At 41.3% G+C, this 13923-nt stretch overlaps 1 long non-coding RNA gene across 9 annotated transcripts in view; it reads right to left on the reverse strand.

Moving 5' to 3' along the window:
• Window positions 1-13923, reverse strand: part of LOC121533426 — a 139678-nt gene that overhangs the window by 26105 nt on the left and 99650 nt on the right. Inside the window, exon 1 of one of the 9 annotated variants that reach the window (XR_005994450.2) lies at window positions 1500-1895. The exons of 5 other annotated variants lie outside the window; for them this stretch is intronic. This is a non-coding gene — a long non-coding RNA (uncharacterized LOC121533426). 3 more of the 9 variants (XR_005994456.2, XR_005994453.2, XR_005994458.2) reach the window with 3 other exon arrangements.

Consider the following 13923-nt stretch of genomic DNA (forward strand, 5'->3'; position numbering starts at 1 on the left):
AGGTAGGCCTAGGCTACAGCAGACCAGACCATTATAATGCAAGTTAGAAATAGCCCTCTCCTCTATCTGCATATGAGTGTGTTCCCCGCTATTTGTAATCTGCTTATGGTAATGTGAAAGAAACAGCGGGAGTCTGCAACATAATGAAGAATACTTAACAGGAGTTTCCCTGCATTTGTAATTAGCAAACTGACAACTAACAGAATTGCGGGCAAACACCATTCGGGCACTCGAGACCAAACCAACCTCTACTAATGTTTGCAGCATATAAACCATATTTGTAATGAAGGGTGGACGGAGCAAAAGGCATGATAACAAATGTATAGGCTATTTTATTTATGTATAAACTAAAAAAGAAAAACACTGCAATTCATGGCAAATTAAGCACAAACATTAAATTCAGGCCTATCCCTATCAACTCTTGAACATAATGAGTGTGGAAATGTCTTAAAGAGGGAATCAGTTATAGATTGTTTTTTTGAAAAGACTATAGCCTCCCCTTCTCAAAAATGTAGTCACCTTTTGCTCCCTTTCAAAATGGACACCTCACCCGATATAAATCCAAGCCTGCCATAATAACCCTTAGGCCTATAGCCTAACTTATTACGCAATCTCCCATCACACTTGCTCCTTAAAAGTCAATATTTACTCAATATAATCCAACATAACCAAATCAGCCCTGATATTACTAATTGGATGTAATATGTTGATTTAATAAATGGGTTTACTTTTTCAACAGATCCTTCCTTTTCTCGGAGAGAGAGAGACTTCAGGTAAGAAAATATATAGAATTATGAATCTCCAAGCTTCATATTATTGTCCACTAGGGGCCGTGCCAGTGATTGGAGAGCAGTACACCAAAGAAAATATTACCTTCTGAGCACTCAATACATATAGCCTATGAAATACCAAAGGGACAGGGAGTGGACGTTTAAAGAGTGCAATTTGAAACCTAATATTCTTAGACTAGCTTAACTTTAGCAAAACAATATTTTAATGATTTCTCTCTAATTTGGTATATTTTTATTTTAACTCCAAACTCCAAATCAGTATTGTAGGTATAGAGTCAGAAATTGATAAATATATTTTTTACATTTACTTTGGACCAACCCTTTGACAAGTGTGATGTTTCAATAGGCCTATTTATTGATGACAGCCTACTCTCAGCAAGTTGGCCAGAATAGATCAAGTCCAAATTAAACAATCTAGAAAATTATTGAGAGCAGTGTTTAGGCTAAAGATCAAACATTACTTCTGCTGAGGAATGAGGAGAATTTCATAAACCAAACAAAATGTCCCAAAAATATAATTGGACAATTCTAAACCAGTAGTCTACAAAACAAACAAAGCCAGTAGCCTACAAAAGAAACAAACCAAAAAACACTTACACTTTGGATAGTTAGGCTATAATAGAAAATCTACTTAAAATCGAATGTTTGCGAGTGTTGAGCAAGCTTTAAATTATGTCCGATACATCAATGGAAAAAGAAACAACGAACCACTGAAGCTCTTAATGCGATACTCTCACACTGCTGTTGCATACGCGCATGCTGCTTTTCACTGTCCCCGGACCACTGGGTGTTGTCCTCATCTTTGGGTGATTGGCAGAAAAGAGGATGGAACAGCATCTGTCCGATTCAATAACCACTCTTCCGCCGCCGGAGAACTCGCTCTCGCTCGACCGAAACAGCTGTATGCTCTCTGGGCATCTCTCCCTCTTTACTAGCCCAGTAGTCCGCAGATATTTTACAAGAGCCAGTGCTCCTACTTCAGCGTACTGCCGCTCATGCTCCTCGCTGAACGCTGGTCCTTTGCTCGCTAACCGTGTAAGAAGAAAAGCCGTTTATGGTTACACACAATCTGAAAAGGGGCCGATTTAAAACGAGAAGAATGCATCAAGAACAACAAAAGTCAGTTATACCAAGTCTGCTTCACCCCCCCGCCCCCCACCTCCCCTTACACCGCACATAATGAGAAGCTAAAGCTTTATATTTTTCAGTGGGTATTCAGAGATAATTTGAAGCCATTGTTTCTGGTACAGATGGTTCTTTTTAATACAATAACACTGCTCTTTGTGAATTCTACCCACTATAAAAATCTAAAGCGTTCTCCTGAATAACCATTTTGTTCTCTCTTGTATAGGGCCAACAAAAGCTTCCGTGAGGTAATGGGCTTGGTTTATTATTGAAAGGCATAGAATGGGGATTTGATAAAGATTTGTTTCCTTTGCAGAAAGTAGGCTTCACTGCAATGTCAAGAGAAACTGGTTGAACAAAATGTTAGCTATATGTTGGTTATATTATTATTATTATTATTATTATTATTATCATCATCATCAATTCCCCAAAACGACCATTCACAAGCTGAATCCTTAAACTGGACAGAAAGCAGATGAGTGACTATTTTTTGGAGAGATAGGCTACAATAGACTATGATCAAATGAACTGTGGTTAAGGAATTTCAATGAAGCTTAAAAGTTGCATATATTAGTGGGTTTAAAATCTCAATAGTATTCTTACCATGGATTTCACATAGCATCATTTTTTTGTGAAGTGAGATGATTGAATTCAGCATTCAGGGAGCATAAGAAGGTTTGTATAGCCATTTAAAGTAACAGTATTCAATCTGCAGATGATGCCATTTGTAATTAAACTATGGGTAATCAATAAAGTGCTTAAGGAGTTACAAAGGGAGCACTGAAGTTTAGCCAAACAAAACATATTGCATATCACCAATTGTTAGGGCTGAATTTACTCTCCATGTCACCTAGGCTTTGGCTTTGGCCTGACTCGAGGTCTTTATCATTCCTGACAGGGAGCTGGAGGAGAAAGGATGAATCTCAAGACAAAAGGTCTCAACAGGGAAAGTTGTTAGTCAGTGGTTCTATGTTTGTCTACTTTTCTATAGGAATTACTGGCTTCCTCTACCTTCCTATAGCTCCATACTGACAGTAATCCACTCCAGTGGCAGCAAGGGCTTTTGTCTTCTCATATAACATGGTTCACCGTTAATCTCTAAGGTGCTGCTACAAAGGGGTGAGCAATAATGACTTCAATCAAAATTCTACCCCTGTTAATTAGCTTGCAAGGTGCACCCAAGAAAAGGGAGGGAGTTGAACAGATTATGTAGGGGACGTCTAATAACAACAACAAAACCAGTAATCGGGTGATAGGATTATTATGGAGGAGTTGAGTGACAACATGTTCCACTGCCTCCGCCTCGTTTTAAATCAGTGAAGCTAACAGTAATCTGAAAATGTTTCATGTCTTTCTCAAAACTCACTTTCAAAGCACTTTCCTTACTCCCCATTGAGAGTCAAGGAAAAGTATCTTGGCTTTAAGTATTATTGTCAAGAGGATTAACAGATTTACTGTTAGTAATATGCTTTGCCACAGATCTCATTATTAACTTCTATCTCCAAGTTAGAATCAAAGTCAAATGAGTCATACAATGGACGTCTTTGGATGATTTTAATTAAAACTATTTGAGAGAGAAATGATACAATGCAACAGCTCGTTGTTTTCTAGGCAGAGTCTAATAGCAGCTGGGCTGAGAGAGTTCACTTAGATAGTGTTTGAGCATCACAGAATGCTAATGCATTTCAGATGAAAAACTGGGCATTCATATCTGCAACATGGGCTTTTCATTTCCATATGCATGAGGCCACATTTGCGGCGCCTGTTTTGTGTGCGTTTATTTTACACAAGCACAGACTAATGGGAGGATGACACTCAAGACCCCATCCTTTTCTCTTTACGCGAGACACTGAATCGGTAATCAATGAGAGAGTAGTCCTCCAAAAGCACACACAGCCAGAGACCTGTCAGTCATGTGTCACATTGATCCCTCATGTGAACTACCATGGCAATGAATAGAGAGTGTAAGGCCATGCACACTCATTCACTCTCACACTCACAGGGACCAGTTCACCGTGGACAGCTCTCATCACTTCAGGGGCTAGCTACTCAGTGCTCTCTGCATGAAATAACTCAGATGTGATTAAGGTAGCATTATCAATAATTGGTTGATAGGCAATATGATGGTTTGACAAACCAGATGGTCTTTGACATGAAATACTAAAGCTCTAGCAACTATAATCTGCTTGTCATACAGAGCAGATATAAAATGGTGTAATGTTAATGCACTACTCAAGGAAAATGTGGAGAGATGTTACATTTCCCCCCTCACTTACCAAGGAATACCAATGGGACTCTTCTCACTCACAAATACATGTTTTTAATTCTGATACACATGTCTATATATTTGATATGGCTCTTTCAAGGTCTTTCCCCTCTAAAACGCCTGTTCAAAATGGTTAGACTTACTGTCACACACGAAGAAAAGGTACCTACATGATCATACATTATTCTTTATGGTAAATCACCACCCAGAGTAAATAGAGACTGAGAAGCATATGTGTTATATTTTCACATGTTGTCTCGCTTCAGTAGCATTTATTTATATGGAGTCTGACTGGGAATATGGAGAGCAGGGCTACTCAAACTACAAAGCACACACACACACACACACACACACACACACACACACACACACACACACACACACACACACACACACACACACACACACACACACACACACACACACACACACACACACACACACACACAGTCAAGTCATATCATCAGATAATCTGCATTTTCCCAGGTATAGAAGCTAATGCTATACCTATACAATTTCAAACAATCTCAACAAAATGAAGCATGGTATTGCCATAGTCATATGAACAGCTACACTATGTGACACAGAGTACATAGACAGAGTGAAAATCAACTTACAATTGGGTTGAACCGGCTTGAACCTAGCAGGAAAACCCACATGGAAAACAGCCATGTAGCAACAATAGCAGAGAATAGGTGGCGGTCCCATCAGATAACAGAAGACCTGCACTGTAAAACACACATAATAGATCCAGCTAACTGGCAGAAGTGGCGATACTCTACCACAGCGCTTACTACACAGTTACTCTCGCCATCAGACATACCATTGGTTTTGTTTACTGGCCAATTTCAGTTAAAATAAAGCTTTGCTTCTGCTGACTGCACATCATTATCCATGAGACTATAATCCCAGCAGCAAATCCTATAGCTTCCAGAGCCAGGGCCCTTTGTTTGGGATTACTGACAGTTTAGCCTATAACAAAGAGAAATGAGGCATTCACCTCATCCTCTGTAATTAAGTGTGGAGAGTCATTTAGGTGGCAAACCAAGACACCCAAGGCAGCATAGGATGATACCTTTTAGACGCTGGCCACATCATGTCACACAGACAGTGATACCAAGCAGAGAACAGTAGAAGACAGTAGACACACTGGACTGGACTGGATTTACAGTGCATTCAGAAAGTATTAAGAACCCTTGACTTTTTCCACATTTTGTTACGTTACAGCCTTATTCTAAAATGTATTAAATACATGTTTTTCCTCATCAATCTACACCCCATAATGACAAAGCGAAAACAGGTTTTTAGAAATTTTAGCAAATTTTTATTTACATAAGTATTAAGACCCTTTGCTATGAGACTCGAAATTGAGCTCAGGAGCATCCTGTTTCCATTGATCATACTTGAGATGTTTCTACAACTTGATTGGAGTCCACCTGTGGTACATTCAATTGATTGGACATGATTTGGAAAGGCACACACCTGTCTATATAAGGTCCCACAGTTGACAGTGCATGTCAGAGCAAAAACCAAGCCATCAGGTCGAAGGAATTGTCCGTAGAGCTCCGAGACAGGATTGTGTCGAGGCACAGATCTGGGGAAGGGTACCAACACATTTCTGCAGCATTGAAGGTCCCCAAGGACACAATGGCCTCCATCATTCTTAAATGGAAGAAGTTTGGAACCATCAAGACACTTCCTAGAGCTGGCTGCCTGGCCAAACTGAGCAATCGGGGGAGAAGGGCCTTGGTCAGGGAGATGACTAAGAACCCGATGGTCACTCTGACAGAGCTCCAGAGTTCCTCTGTGGAGATGAGAGAATCTTCCAGAAGGACAACCATCTCTGCTACATTCCACCAATCAGGCCTTTATGGTAGAGTGGCCAGACGGAAGCCACTCCTCAGTAAAAGGCACATGACAGCCCGCTTGGAGTTTGCCAAAAGGCACCTAAAGGACTCTCAGACCATGAGAAACAAGATTCTCTGGTCTGATGAAACCAAGATTGAACTCTTTGGCCTGAATGCCAAGCGAGGGATCGAGGGAAAGATGAACGTGTCCAGAGCGCTCAGGTTCACCTTCCAACAGGACAACGACCCTAAGCACACAGCCAAGACAATGCAGGAGTGGCTTCTGGACACGTTTCCAAATGTCCTTGAGTGACCCAGCCAGAGCCCGGACTTGAACCCGATCGAACATCTCTGGAGTGACCTGAAAATAGCTGTGCAGCGACGCTCCCCATCCAACCTGACAGAGCTTGAGAGGATCTGCAGAGAAGAATGGGAGAAACTCCCCAAATACAGGTGTGCCAAGCTTGCAGCGTCATACCCAAGAAGACTCAAGGCTGTAATCGCTGCCAAAGATGCTTCAACAAAGTACTGAGTAAAGGGTCTGAATACTTATGTAAATGTGATATTTCAGTTTTGTATTTTTAATAAATTTGGAAAAAAAGTCTAAAAACCTGTTTTTGCTTCATCATTATGGGGTGCTGTGTGTAGATTGATGAGGAAAAATAACTATTTAATCAATTTTAGAATAAGGCTGTAATGTAACAAAATGTGGAAAAAGTCAAGGGGTCTGAATACTTTCCGAATGCACTGTAAACTACTGTACAACCCCACATCTTTAAACCTGCTATCCATTTACTTCCAGATATCATCACACGGCAACAATTAAAAAACACATTCTGGGACAGACAGAAGATCAAGATGTGTATGATATTGAATATTTGAATTAAAGCGTCAACTCATTTTTCTCACACTATAGAGGTGAACAGGCAGGTGCTTCAGATGTACCAATACAAGGCAGAATTAATGGGATTATTTTGTTCATTATGACATGTATATACTTTTCCCACTTTAAACCATGTAACAAAACATCCCTAACACATCCATGAAAACACAGCATAGTTTGCCAGTAGGATTTCCACAGGCCAGTGGGACCTAAAGTGGCGTCCATCTAAGCTGTTGACCGAATCCTCCATCCATTTGGGAAGAGCTCCAGACAGCCTGAGGAGATGGGGCTGGGGGCTGGCGGCTGGGGGCTGGCAGCTGGGGGAAGATGCCGGGGTGGGGGAAGGCACTAGGCAGCCATCGGGACAGACATAGCTCCCTCCACTCTGGTCGGCAGGCCTAGCTGGCGCCAGGCATGGAGCGTTAAGCGAAGTCCGGGCTGGGATAGGCTAGGCCTCTCTGCTGCTCAGGCCAGGAGCATGCAGATACAAGTATTCTCCAGACACACAAGGCTGGACCGCCATCTGACAGGGCTGAGCTGCCTTTGATAGAGGTGGAAAGCTTTGTTTTGATGGCCATCCAGGGCTCTGAGTCAAAATGGCTATCTTGTGGTGGACTTTGTGAAAGCCGGGGGAATCTGTTAAAAATAAAGACCATTCCCATGCTACTGCACACACACAAAAATCATGTTTTGGGGTAAGTGGCTGGACAAAGAGAGCCTTGAATGGCATTTAGTATCCATCTGCAGAAAAATACCAATGCTCACTATCACTTATCTACTGCAAATTCTCTATTTCAATTATGAAATAGTTCAAAGTGCCTAAATAAATTGGTTATTTTGGTGACCCCTCAAAAATACTTTAAAGTCTAATTTCTAAAAATGTCCACGTGTGCTGAAGATATCTATTGACATAAAAAAAAGGTTACTTCATGGGGTACGTTTTATATGAGGTTACACCGAATGACAGATATAGTTTTCAGTTTACTTACAAAAGCATATGATGTCATACAGTTGAAGTCGGAAGTTTACATACACTTAGGTTGGAGTCATTAAAACTCATTTTAAAGCACTCCACAAATTTCTTGTTAACAAACTATAGTTATGGCAAGTCGGTTAGGACATCTACTTTGTGCATGACACAAGTAATTTTTCCAACAATTGTTTACAGACAGATTAGTTCACTTAGAATTCACTGTATCACGATTCCAGTGGGTCAGAAGTTTACATACACTAAGTTCACTGTGCCATTAAACAGCTTGGAAAATTCCAGAAAATGATGTCATGGCTTTAGAAGCTTCTGATAGGCTAATTGACATCATGTGAGTCAATTGGAGGTGTACCTGTGGATGTATTTCAAGGCAAACCTTCAAACTCAGTGCCTCTTTGCTTGGCATCATGGGAAAATCAAAAGAAATCAGCCAAGACCTCAGAAGAAATTTGTAGACCTCCACAAGTCTGGTTCATCCTTGGGAGCAATTTCCAAATGCCTGAAGGTACCACGTTCATCTTTACAAACAATAGTACGCAGGTATAAACACCATGGGACCACGCAGCCGTCATTCCGCTCAGGAAGGAGACGTGTTCTGTCTCCTAGAGATGAACGTACTTTGGTGCAAAAAGTGCAAATCAATCCCAGAACAACAGCGAAGGACCTTGTGAAGATGGCGCAGCGGTCTAAGGCACTGCATCTCAGTGCTTGAGGCGTCACTACAGACCCCCTGGTTCGATTCCAGGCTGTATCACAACCGGCCGTGATTGGGAGTCCCATAGGGCGGCAAACAATTGGCCCAGCGCCGTCCGGGTTTGGCCGATGTAGGCCGTCATTGTAAATAAGAATTTGTTCTTAACTGACTTGCCTAGTTAAATAAAGGTAAAATAAAAAATTAAAATAATAAAACAGGTACAAAAGTATCTATATCCACAGTAAAACGAGTCCTATATCGACATAACCTGAAAGGCCGCTCAGCAAGGAAGAAGACACTGCTCCAAAACTGCCATAAAAAAGCCAGACTACGGTTTGCAACTGCACATGGGGACAAAGATTGTACTTTTTTGAGAAATGTCCTCTGGTCTGATGAAACAAAAATATAACTGTTTGGCCATAATGACCATCGTTATGTTTGGAGGAAAAAGGGGGGACTTGCAAGCCGAAGAACACCATCCCAACCGTGAAGCACGGGGGTGGCAGCATCATGCTGTGGGGTTGCTTTGCTGCAGGAGGGACTGGTGCACTTCACAAAACAGATGGCATCATGAGGAAGCAAAATTATGTGGATATATTGAAGCAACATCTCAAGACATCAGTCAGAAAGTTAAAGCTTAGTCGCAAATGGGTCTTCCAAATGGACAATGACCCCAAGCATACGTACTTCCAAAGTTGTGGCAAAATGGCTTAAGGACAACAAAGTCAAGGTATTGGAGTGGCCATCACAAAGCCCTGACCTCAATCCTATAGAAAATGTGTGGGCAGAACTGAAAAAGTGTGTGCGAGCATGGAGGCCTACAAACCTGACTCAGTTACACCAGCTCTGTCAGGAGGAATGGGCCAAAATTCACCCAACTTATTGTGGGAAGCTTGTGGAAGGCTACCCGAAACGTTTGACCCAAGTTAAACAATTTAAAGGCAATGCTACCAAATACTAATTGAGTGTATGTAAACTTCTGACCCACTGGGAATGTGATGAAATAAATAAAAACGGAAATAAATCATTCTCTCTACTATTATTCTGACATTTCACATTCTTAAAATAAAGTGGTGATCCTAACTGACCTAAGACAGGGCATTTTTACTAGTATTAAATGTCAGTAATTGTGAAAAACTGAGTTTAAATGTATTTTGCTAAGGTGTATGTAAACTTCCGACTTCAACTGTATATCCCCCCACTAGAATCCCCATACTTTAATGAAGACAGCTTCTCCATCCTGGAGGGGGAAATCAATCATTTCCAGACCCAGGGACATGTACTAGTCTGTGGCGACCTAAATGCCAGAACTGGACAAGAACCTGACACCCTCAGCACACAGGGGGACAAACACCTACCTGGAGGTGACAGCATTCCCTCCCCCATATGCCCCCCTAGGCACAACTACGACAACATAACCAACAAAAACGGGTCACAAATCCTGCAGCTCTGACGCACACTGGGTATGTACATAGTCAATGGTAGGCTTTGAGGGGACTCCTATGGTAGGTACACCTACAGCGCATCTCTTGGCAGTAGTACTGTAGACTACTTTATCACTGACCTCAACCCAGAGTCTCTCAGAGCGTTCACAGTCAGCCCACTGACCCCCCTATCAGACCACAGAAATAAATAATTCTCTCTACTATTATTCTGACATTTCACATTCTTAAAATAAAGTGGTGATCCTAACTGACCTAAAACAGGGCATTTTTACTAGGATTAAATGTCAGGAATTGTGAAAAACTGAGTTTAAATGTATTTGGCTAAGGTGTATGTAAACTTCCGACTTCAACTGTAGGTGCCTGAATAAAGAAGAAGAATGCATGCATCCACACACAACCACCTCATATACATTCACAATTCTGGGAGAAATATAAATCTACACTTTCCTGGAAATTCAAAATCCTTAAAAAAAATAAAGGTGAATGAAACTTGCATATGTGATGTGAGTTGAATGAGGGAATGAGGGCCACCCTGCCCTGCAGTATGAGTCCAGTAGTAGCCTACAGACAGGGCCAGAGAGAGAAAGAGAGAACGATTTGTTTATTTCTTAAGCGTCTAAAGGCTGGATTATACTTAGTCTAGCAACATGTCTGTAGACATTTAGAATGCGACAAGTGTCGCTGGTCAAAACAACATTTAATTTATACTCCGGTGGAATGTCTGTAGACCGTCGCTGCGACTGTCTGTTTCCTTGTTGCACAGACATAAAAAAAGTTCAACTTTGACCTTGTCGCTGCCTCCGTTGTCATGGGTACATGGGACAGGCTGTGCACAGGCTGTGGCTGGAGCCACTGGAGCTATGTAACCATGACAACGAATCTAACCTGTCAATCAAATGGCTGGTTAACAGCTAGCTGGTTAACATTAGCATACATAGCCAAAATACAGATTTTTTTACAGACTACATAAATACATACATTTAACATTATGGAGGACCGTATTTTTGTAGATTGGCTGTTAAGTGCAGTTATGGCGCATCCTTTTCTCTATACAGTTGAGGGGAATGACTATAAAGATGCTCCGAAAGAAGTGAACTCCTGGCTAGCAATTGCTAGCCAGCTTAATTCAGCCCATAAGTAAACTGACGTTAGCTGAGCTAGCTAGATAGCGAAGCTAATTCTTGACTAGTTAATCTATGACACATCAAACAAACAAACATGTGTTTAAATCAAATTGATTGCTCTAGCCATTCACATCCAATTGATTACTTTCAGCCGAAGCTGTGCAGAAGAGGTTCCGCATATGTAACAAAATCCTCCACCACAAACTAATATCCACCAAACTAATCTAGCCCACGACAGCTGCAGCCTAGGCTACCTCAACAAGATTAACCCGCTAACTGGTGAATTGCTTTGCCTTGTCTTTTTATCAATGAGTCTAGTCTATTACTTACCATAGGGTCAGAGTCAGTCTTTCCCCTGCTTTCCCATTGGTAGGCAGTGAGTTTGTTGATGATGTAGGTATGGAGCAAACAGTGATTGGAGCCTGTCGTATGTTGCCGGTGGCATTCGTAGGTAACCAGAGAAGAGTACATGATCATCTGCTTTCATCTCCCTAACGAGAGTCTGGTATTCTCCACATTGTTGTCTCCTACTGTTAAAAAATAAATAAATAAAATAATCATAAGGAATAAGGTTTTGAAGTGTCAGGAAATATATGCACTACCAGTCAAAAGTTTGGACACACATACTAATTCAAGGGTTTTTCTTTATTTTTTACTATTTTTTACATTGTAGAATAATAGTGAAGACATCAAAACTATGAAATAACACATATGGAATCATGTAGTAACCAAAAAAGTGTTAAACAACTCAAATTATATTTTATATTTGAGACTCTTCAAATAGCCACCCTTTGCCTTGATGACAGCTTTGCACACTCTTGGCATTCTCTCTTTATTAAAAATAAAGAAAAACCCTTGAATTAGTAGGTGTGTCCAAACTTTTGACTGGCACTGTATATATTTCTTAACATATACAGTGAGGGAAAAAAGTATTTGATCCCCTGCTGATTTTGTACGTTTGCCGACTGACAAAGACATGATCAGTCTATAATTTTAATGGTAGGTTTATTTGAACAGTGAGAGACAGAATAACAACAAAAAAATCAAGAAAAACGCATGTTAAAAATGTTATAAATTGATTTGCATTTTAATGAGGGAAATAAGTATTTGACCCCCTCTCAATCAGAAAGATTTCTGGCTCCCAGGTGTCTTTTATACAGGTAACGAGCTGAGATTAAGAGCACACTCTTAAAGGGAGTGCTCCTAATCTCAGTTTGTTACCTGTATAAAAGACACTTGTCCACAGAAGCAATCAATCAATCAGATTCCAAACTCTCCACCATGGCCAAGACCAAAGAGCTCTCCAAGGATGTCAGGGACAAGATTGTAGACCTACACAAGGCTGGAATGGGCTACAAGACCATCGCCAAGCAGCTTGGTGAGAAGGTGACAACAGTTGGTGCGATTAATCGCAAATGGAAGAAACACAAAAGAACTGTCAATCTCCCTCGGCCTGGGGCTCCATGCAAGATCTCACCTCGTGGAGTTGCAATGATCATGAGAACGGTGAGGAATCAGCCCAGAACTACACGGGAGGATCTTGTCAATGATCTCAAGGCAGCTGGGACCATAGTCACCAAGAAAACAATTGGTAACACACTACGCCGTGAAGGACTGAAATCCTGCAGCGCCCGCAAGGTCCCCCAGCTCAAGAAAGCACATATACAGGCCCGTCTGAAGTTTGCCAATGAACATCTGAATGATTCAGAGGAGAACTGGGTGAAAGTGTTGTGGTCAGATGAGACCAAAATCGAGCTCTTTGGCATCAACTCAACTCGCCGTGTTTGGAGGAGGAGGAATGCTGCCTATGACCCCAAGAACACCATCCCCACCGTCAAACATGGAGGTGGAAACATTATGCTTTGGGGGTGTTTTTCTGCTAAGGGGACAAGACAACTTCACCGCATCAAAGGGACGATGTACCGTCAAATCTTGGGTGAGAACCTCCTTCCCTCAGCCAGGGCATTGAAAATTGGTCATGGATGGGTATTCCAGCATGACAATGACCCAAAACACACGGCCAAGGCAACAAAGGAGTGGCTCAAGAAGAAGCACATTAAGGTCCTGGAGTGGCCTAGCAAGTCTCCAGACCTTAATCCCATAGAAAATCTGTGGAGGGAGCTGAAGGTTCGAGTTGCCAAACGTCAGTCTCGAAACCTTAATGAATTGGAGAAGATCTGCAAAGAGGAGTGGGACAAAATCCCTCCTGAGATGTGTGCAAACCTGGTGGCCAACTACAAGAAACGTCTGACCTCTGTGATTGCCAACAAGGGTTTTGCCACCAAGTACTAAGTCATGTTTTGCAGAGGGGTCAAATACTTATTTCCCTCATTAAAATGCAAATCAATTTATAAAATTTTTGACATGCGTTTTTCTGGATTTTTTGTTGTTATTCTGTCTCTCACTGTTCAAATAAACCTACCATTAAAATTATAGACTGATCATGTCTTTGTCAGTGGGCAAACGTACAAAATCAGCAGGGGATCAAATACTTTTTTCCCTCACTGTATATTTGTTACATATATTTAACCCCTTTTATGGGTAGGCACAAAACTACCTCCATACTTCCATAACAATTTTTCACCAGTACAGGTCACCTTCAGATGAGTCCCGTGACACTTGTGAAAAAATGGAGAACACCATCGTGTTCATGATAATCTCCACTTTCCAAAGTGGGTTCACATTAGTTTGTAGCCCAAACGGTTTTCGTGAGAAGACAGATTTACTGGATGTCTCATGGTTTGACAAACACCGCTGTAG

The sequence above is a fragment of the Coregonus clupeaformis genome, chromosome 20 (assembly GCF_020615455.1).
Source record: "Coregonus clupeaformis isolate EN_2021a chromosome 20, ASM2061545v1, whole genome shotgun sequence".
Lineage (NCBI taxonomy): Eukaryota > Metazoa > Chordata > Actinopteri > Salmoniformes > Salmonidae > Coregonus > Coregonus clupeaformis.